The 8,176-nt window shown below is 47.3% G+C and overlaps 1 long non-coding RNA gene across 1 annotated transcript; it reads left to right on the top strand.

Annotated features, from left to right (window-relative positions):
* Nucleotides 1–323: 323 nt before the first annotated feature.
* LOC129468225 (uncharacterized) lies at nucleotides 324–6,086 on the top strand. The gene is made up of 2 exons (XR_008652572.2): nucleotides 324–490; nucleotides 5,876–6,086. It is a non-coding gene; the product is annotated as an uncharacterized lncRNA (long non-coding RNA).
* The last annotated feature ends 2,090 nt before the right edge of the window (nucleotides 6,087–8,176 follow it).

Below are 8,176 nucleotides of genomic sequence, written 5' to 3'. Positions count from 1 at the left end.
ACATGCAAAAAACAACTTATTTGTATGAGGTTAGCCAATCCAGTCAATTCTCTTTTATAACTTCCTCTGCTTATCATTATCTATAGAAGTCCTTCCTGATTCCAAAGAGCAGTCTGATTCAAGTTATTTCAACTGGGGGGCTAGCCCATCCTCTTCCTCTTCCAAGGCCAGGGCCCACTTCACAGGCATCTGATTCAGAAGATTTCCCTCCCCAACTAGACTCATCAAACCCCAAGCTTCCTTCCTCTGCTCACTTTTTTGCATAATTACACAGTGAGGTCATGTGTTTACCATACCATTGTTCCATCACCATGGAGATGATGAGCGACAAAGCACTGGCAAGAAGCCTCCCATGCTGGACGAAGCCAAGGAAGAAGACGGAGAAAAGAGAGGAAGGACACGCCCATTAACCAAAGGACCCAAAACATATCTCAAGGAGCTCATGAAGTCATCCTCATGCACACAGTTTCCCAGGTGTCAGATCTGTTTGGTAAGCACATAACCTTCCAACCCAGCTCAGCATGTAGCTGCACCCAACAAGCAGCCTCTGACCTCAGAAGATGAGGTTCCTGTCCCTTTTAACCACTGGGGCTCCTGATCTGATCCTGGGCTGGCTGGTGGCCTCTTGTTTTCTCTCAGAATATAACTCCCTGTTTGTAATCACTTTACTGCATCATTCTTACCCTCTCTTCTCCCTCCAGATTCAAATATGTGTTCCCCTCTACTTCAAGGACAATCTCTCTAAGACGAGAATCTGACTGCCTTACTCATATTGTAAAGTTAAGTTAGTGATTAACCATTGTCCTAAGGGAAAACATTCTAAATTCCTCATGATCCAGCCCCTGCTTCTATTTCCAGCCAACTTCTTACCGCCCACTTCTTTGTGCTCTACTCCAACCATATTCTGCCTAGCATTTGAAAATACTGCTTTTTCCATCTAAAATAATAACTTCCTCTTACTGATAACACTGACCTAGGCAGAGTCCTAAGAAGGTGGCCTGTATATCCTCTAGGTAAGGAAATTAGGGTTCAAAGTGTTTCAACAATTTACCTAGGGTCATACAGCTTTTAAGTGGCAGAGCAGAGATTTGAATCGAGGTCTTTCCAACTCTAAAAGTACCTAGGGTGACCTACCATCTTAATTTGCCCAAAACTATCTCAGTTTTAGCACTGAGAGTCCCACATCCTGAGAAGCCTCTAAGCCCCAGCAAATCTGGATAGTTGGTTTGTTAGGCCGTTATTGCATTGCTATAAAGAAATACCTGAGATTGGGTAATTCATAAAGAAAAGAGGTTTCATTGGCTCACAGTTCTGAAGGCTGTACAGGAAGCATGGTGTTGGCATCTGCTTGGCTTCTGGGGAGGCCTCAAGGAGCTTTTACTCAATGGCAAAAGGCGAAGCAGGTGCTTGCATACTACAGGGTAAGAATTCACTTATTGAGAAGACAGCCCTTCTCTCCTTTAGCCCCAAGCCATGAGAGATCCACCCCCATGACCCAGACACCTCCCCCAGGCCCCATCTCCAACATCAGGGATTACAATTCCACATGAGATTTGGTGAGGACACACATTCAAACCATATAGATTGGCTACCCTTCAGCAATCCCTTGCTGCGGCCTTTCCTCTTAATGCCAATTCATCTTTCACACATGAGCTTGCTCTCTCTCTCTGCCTCCTCCAGGAAGCCTTCCAAGATTACCCCACACCAGAGAAGTATATTTCCTCTGTCCTGCCACATTCCTGGGCCTGCCTCCATCCCAACAAATCACCTTATATCAAAAAGACCTGTTTACCTTTTAATCTCTTTTGCTAGAGGATAAACTTTCCTGCATCTTGGAACCAAGACCCATTCATCTCTGTTGCCCCAGGGCTTGACAAAAAGTAGGAGCTCAATTACTGATTGTTCATTGAATGGGCAAATGTGATAAGAACTGCTTTGTGGGTACCCTGGTGGCCATATCTCCTGAGAAAGTGGTTTCTAGAAATAACTTTGCAGTCTCAAAATTCGGAAGTAGGCCCTCTCTGGAGCCTCACAATCAGCAAGCATGACCCAAGCAATTGCTCTGCTTGGAACCCATGGGCCCCACAAGGTCTGTATCTGACCCAAACTCCTCTGTTGCTAGTTTTTAAGCCCACTGATGTCTCCAATGCCCTCCTTAAAAGTCTCTACTAACGTTAGTTTGTGGGATCCATTTACAAAGCTGTTCCAGGAAGAAAGAGGAGGGAGGGACGGAGATACGGAAAATTCATTACTTTCCAAATGGCTTCTGCTCTGATGCAGAAATGGTGCTGGCACACAGAGGCCACAGGTGGAAACAGCATCTTCACCCTGCACCTACACAAAACCTGTTCTACCCCCATGTGCCCTCTGAGAAGGGGGGAAGACCCGTTAATCATCCAGAGAGAAAGAGAATGAGGGTCGCTTCCCTGGAGCTCAGGTGCGCTGCCCCATGAACAGGCAACATGAAGCTTAAGAAGAGACAAAAGAAGAGCAAACTCCATTGTTGAGTGAAAGAAAGAGTTCAGATTCAGGCTGGTTCTGATTTATCCAAACAAGTCCCACTGCTCTGGCGAGCAATTGTTAGAATCAAAACCACCTGACACGTGTCAAAACACCAGCATCACTGCCCACCGGCAGCATGTGAGGGGCAGATATTTGATCCAGCCACCGTCTTTTCCCTCCTGCCTCGCTCCATGATAAAAGCAATGTGTCCTGACCCCCTACTTCTCCCCAACACTGACTTAGGGAAGCCTTCACAAATAATTAATTTTAGCTGTTGGGAGAAATACAGTCGAAAAAAGGTCAGGGATAAGAAGAGAAGCGGTGATGGGAGAACAGGAAATTGATGCCCAAAAAAACTCAACAGTGGGGCCACAGCTCAGTGGGCCAACCAGATATTTGTATCAACAATAACCTAGACTATTTATATGATCCCTCCATATGCACAGCACTTAAGGGTTCACAAAGCACTCACAAATGTTCATTAGCTCCTGTCGAGCACTGCACCTGATTTTTGAGGTAGGAAGGTCAGGGATGATTAGTCTCACTGTGTAGATAGCAAATCCGAGGTGCAGAAAGGTTAAGCAACTTACCAAGTCCACAGCTGGTAAAAAATGGAGCCCAAATTTAAACCCAATCCTTACCCCAGATTGCATTTCTTTAAGAAACCCTCTTGTGACACGAGTGCCAGACATGGTTCTGATATGCCCTCATTGAATCCTTCTAATCCTCCTGGGCTGTACTCATTGCTCCACCCTTGTCTCCTTTAGCTCCTGCCCTGTCAAAACACCCAAGAGATATCTTTGTGACAAGTGAGCATTACCAAATTTACTGCAGAGCCCCCTTAGGAAATCAAATTGAGGTCGGGGGAGACTTTGTTCCTCCCACCTTGGCTTCTGCAGTTCATTCCACCAACTTGAATGAGTACTCTGAACCCCCACTGTGTGCCAGACCTGGAGCCAGGGATCAAGGGAAGTGACCCCACCCTCACCCCTAGACCATGGCCAGTCCATGCCCATGTGCCATCTGAGTCCCAGTGAACCAGTGGGCAGGGCTGGAACTTCCCGGGAAGAAAATGTGGGAAAGTTCAGGGAGAGCCCAAGGGGAAAAGAGGAGATTCTGAGGTCAAACACAAAATAGGGTCAAAGGATTATATCCAGTGCCCTAGTTGGCAGAAAATGTAGGCACCCACTAGCCAAGGAAGTGGTTTGGGCATTGGTGATCGATCATATTTCTTATTCACACCACAAGATATAAACATCCATTCAGTAAAGCAGACAGCCTCTCACCACATTTGGAAGAACTTCTCCCTGAAATTCCACTGGTTTCTAAAACCTTTTAAAACTACATTTGACCTTTCAGCTCCTGTAAGAGTTTAAAGCAGATGGGCCTACAAACAGGGCAATCGTCTACTGAGAGGGCAGAGCAAGGGAATTTCTACAAAAACTTTTGAGTACTTGTGGGGGACCAAACTCCCTATTACCAGACTCTGCCAACCTCTCACCCCACACTTAAAGGCTTCCTTAGCAACCCCCCTAAGCCAGCGACTGGGATTCCAGTTAATGACTACGACCAGCCTGGGAGCAGCCAATCTGTGGTGGGTGCAGGGTCCCCTGGTTTGATGGAAACCCACCCTCCAATCTGGTCTCAGAGTTCAGCTTCCCATGAAAATAGCACTGAGCAAGCCTCTTGTTCCACTCAGCTTCTTTGGCTCAAAGAAATGCAAGTCTACCTTATTGCAGGAGAACTTTCTGCTCAAGCAGGAGAGTTTGGTCATCTCTGGATTCAAGGAGCTCCCCAGGCTTCATTTCTTCCCCAGATCTCCCCATAGCTACCCTCCCTCAGGGCAGCCCAGATATAGGAACTAGACCTTTCATAAGAACTCTTAAAGTGTCCTGTGCCTGGAGTCTGAGGAATGTTCTTCTGCTCTCCTGGTCCTGCTCTAATCCCTTTCCAGTTTCTCCAGCTGCTGGAGATGAAGAAGTAATGATTTCCCCCTCCCCCCAGAAGCTAGGACCTAAGATAATGGATCCAATTGCTCTTCAAGCTCTCCAGCCTTGTGGAGCTCAATGTTCAAAACAAACAAAGAAACAACAACAACAACAACAAAAAACACCCTTACATAGAGAAAGTACTCATCTGAAAACTGATAATCACCCATATCCACAGGTAGGCATTTCCATGGCTTATAGATTACCCACAGGCTTTTAAAGGACCCCTAGGGCCTGACATATCAAAGGAAGGGTAAAAGTTTTGTTGGCCGCAGAATGCTGCCCTGGCTCACTTATCTGGAGCCTCCGTTAGGAGAGTCAAATATGAGTGTCATCCTTGGCCCATGGGCAGCCTGCCCAGAGTGACCGGCTGGGTAAGGTAGTGTGGGCATGAGGGCTGGGATAGCTAAGAAGGGAGTGGGGTAGAGGGGGCTCTGGGGCCCACTGTCTCAGAAACAATCTCTGGTGTTTTGGGGGCAATGCAGAGAAGCCCAAGGAAGGCTGACTCTAACTGAGAGAGGACAGAATGGCAGGATTTTAAGGGTTTTTCAGAGACCTTAATGCCTCCTTCAATTGTCCCTTACTTCTACACAAAATGCAACATTAGTAGTACAGTTCTTTGAGAGGTAATAAGCCTGGACCCAAACCCCAGTAACACTACCCCAAGTTGGCACTCAGTGACATTATTTCCAAATTTCCAACCCCCAGAACTTTGCCATTAAGAAAAAAACCACCAATAATACCATTATACCATTACACATTGTGTCCCTGCCTTTTTGTTTTGTTGTTGTTGTTGTTGTTTGTTTTTTGTTTTTGTTTTTTGAGACAGAGTCCGGCTCTGTCACCCGGGCTGGGGCACAGCAGTGCGATCATGGCTCACTGCAACGTCAACCTCCCCAGCTCAAGTGATCCTCCCACTTTAGCCTCCTGAATAGCTAGGACTACAGGCGTGCACCACCACACCTGGCTAATTTTTGTATTTTTTTGTAGAGACAGGGTTTCACCATGTTGCCCAGGCTGGTCTCAAACCCCTGGGCTCAAGCGATCCTCCTGCCTTGGCCTCCCAAAGTGCTAGTATTACAGATGTGAGCCACCATGCCCAGCTCCTGTGCTGCATTTCTTTAGCAAATTGTTTTGGCTTTAAAGTGACTTATAACCTTCTATCAGAGCTTCAGAGAGGCAGTGGCTGCAGGGAAAGACACAGAGAGGAGAACTAGACTCTCGCCCCACTATGCCATAGTGGCTCGTGCCTTCTGGTCTTTTCCTTTCCACTGATTCTGCTCTTCTGCAGGTATAATTAGTAAGGATGGGGTAATGCTGGAGTAGGGTGGGTCTTTCATTCAATATGGTGGATGTCCTTATAAAAATGAGGTTTCTGGTTGCAGGGCCACAAACCTAAGAAGAACATCATGTGAGGATGAAGGCAGAGAGCGAGGTGATGCAGCTGAAGCCAAGGACACTGAAGACTTCCTGCAAACCCCCAGAAGCTGGGGGAGAGGCCCTCCCAGTCTCCAGAGGGAGCCAACCATGCTGATACCTTGACCTTGGACTCCTAGCCCCAGAACTATGAGAAATAAATTTCTGTTATTTAAGCCACTCAGTTGTCTTACTTGGTTGTGGCAGCCCTGAGAGGCTAATTCTCAGCGCTTTCTCTAGTTGTCCTCAACACTCTCCTGGTTCTCCTCCTGCCTCAAAAGCACTCCTCAGCTGGTTCCTTTCATTTCTCCAGAGTTTATATAGGAGTCTCCTGAGCCAAGCAACTCATGCCTCTTCTTTTCTTTCCCAACACTCTGTCCCTGGGTGATTTCCAATTGTCTCATGGGGCTTTAGAATCCACGTATGTGCCAATTTAAAATTACCTCTCCCAGACCCATAGATCCAACGGCCTACTTGGCATCTCCCAGTGAATACTTAACAGGCATCTCAAACAGAAGAAGTCCAAAGCCTTCCCCCAAGGGGCTGGGTGGCAGACTGGGCCCCAGGCCCTAAGGAGAAGGGGCACTTCTCAGGCCAAGCCTTGGGATCAGTTGATGCTGTACTCTGGGAGGGAAGTGGCTATGCTCTGGCATGTTGGCTCAACAGGATATGAGTCCCAGGGAATGCTGGGTGTTCGGGTACAGTGGAGAATGGGACAGATGCGGTACCTTCCTGTGGAGCCCATATTCTTGACTCTCCCAATGCATTTCTATCCCAGTCCATAAGAAATTGTACAGGCCAGCTGGCAGAAAACACTTCAGGACTACTAACATGTCTAAATTTTAATCTAAATTTGCCATGTTAAGAACAACAGCCCTTTTATATTTCAAAACTAAACCACACTTGGGCAAGTTGAGTGAATGAAGCTTTATCAATATGGGTAGGTAATGTGGAAGGGTGGGGGTCAGAATTGAAAGGGGAGGGTCTGTACTGGACATACCGAATCATGCCAATGAGCATAGCCATTATCTGTGTGTATAGACAGATTCTTCCAAAGGAGATAAGTTATTCCTCCAAAGTTAGGTCAGAATTCAAACTGCACAGTGAACACAAAATTACTTAATATGCTATTTTTTTAAATGTGCAAACAAGCCAGCAAATAATATTCACTAACAGGAGAAAACCAACATATTCAAACACTTTTGAGGCCTGTACAAAGTATAATAATTTAAATTCTTTCCACTTCATGAAAACAATTCTTCCTCCTCCATCACTCTCCTTCCACATTTAGGAAGCAATTCGCAGATCCACTCAAATTTATATCCAAATTGTAGCTTTTAAAATGCTAGCTCATCAATGATTCTGATGGGCTATGCTTCCCACCAATCCCAGTGCATTTTACTCTTTCAGTACCTGAGGGTCCAATCCTGTTATCTAGATATGCCATCCTGTGAGCCCCACCTTGGCCTCGTGTCTCCGCCACTTGGCTTGGCATCATTAGAATAGCATTTCATTTGAGAACTCAGGACCACCCAGAACTCGGATTCCCTGGGGGCCCAGGTTGCTCAAGGAGGGAGCCATTGTGAGCCAACATAACAAGGATGCTTTCCAGAGTTCCCAGGGTTTGGCCGGGGAAAGCTCCACCTGAGCGCAAGGTCGCCAGTGAGCTGCCCCACAGCTGATCACTGAATTCAGGTGCAAAGGGTGGCAGGGAGAAAGGCTTGTCCAGGAGTACCTGGAAGCTGGGCACAGCAAGTGCCTGTCCCACCAGCAAAGGCCTGCAGCAGCTTCTCTGGCAACAGACAAACTCCTGGAGTCTGGGTAGGGCCCTCCTCCATGTAGGGCTCTCATTTCTTGCCCTTCCTGGTTCCCCCTCTCCAGTTTCTATCTCGATGCAGATCCCCTGCCCTAGGGGACCAGCATGAGGGACTATGTGCTGAAGAGCAGCAAGGCCAGAAGAAGGGACATCACACCAAGAGGCTTAGTGAGGTGGAGGCCAGGCACCAGCCAGCCCAGCATGCTGCCCCCAATACCCTCTGTCTCATGTGCCCCTTCCCAACCAAGCCCCTGTGATTCAAGGTCCCATACTTGGCCTGTGAGCCCAGCTCTCTCTGCCTGGGAACCTCTTCCCAGAGACAGCGTTTCCAGCAATTAGGTCCCCCTTGACTTCTCCATAAGAGAACAGTGCATGCTCTGGTAGGCAGAGAGCGTCTTACCCAGAAAATACAGAGGAGCCTCTGGCTTGGGGCCCGCTTGGGGTTTGCTTGGAA

Source organism: Symphalangus syndactylus, chromosome 18, assembly GCF_028878055.3.
Source record: "Symphalangus syndactylus isolate Jambi chromosome 18, NHGRI_mSymSyn1-v2.1_pri, whole genome shotgun sequence".
In the NCBI taxonomy this organism is placed as follows: Eukaryota; Metazoa; Chordata; class Mammalia; order Primates; family Hylobatidae; genus Symphalangus; species Symphalangus syndactylus.
Note: the sequence above shows the minus strand (reverse complement) of the source record. Positions and strands in the feature narration are given on the sequence as shown.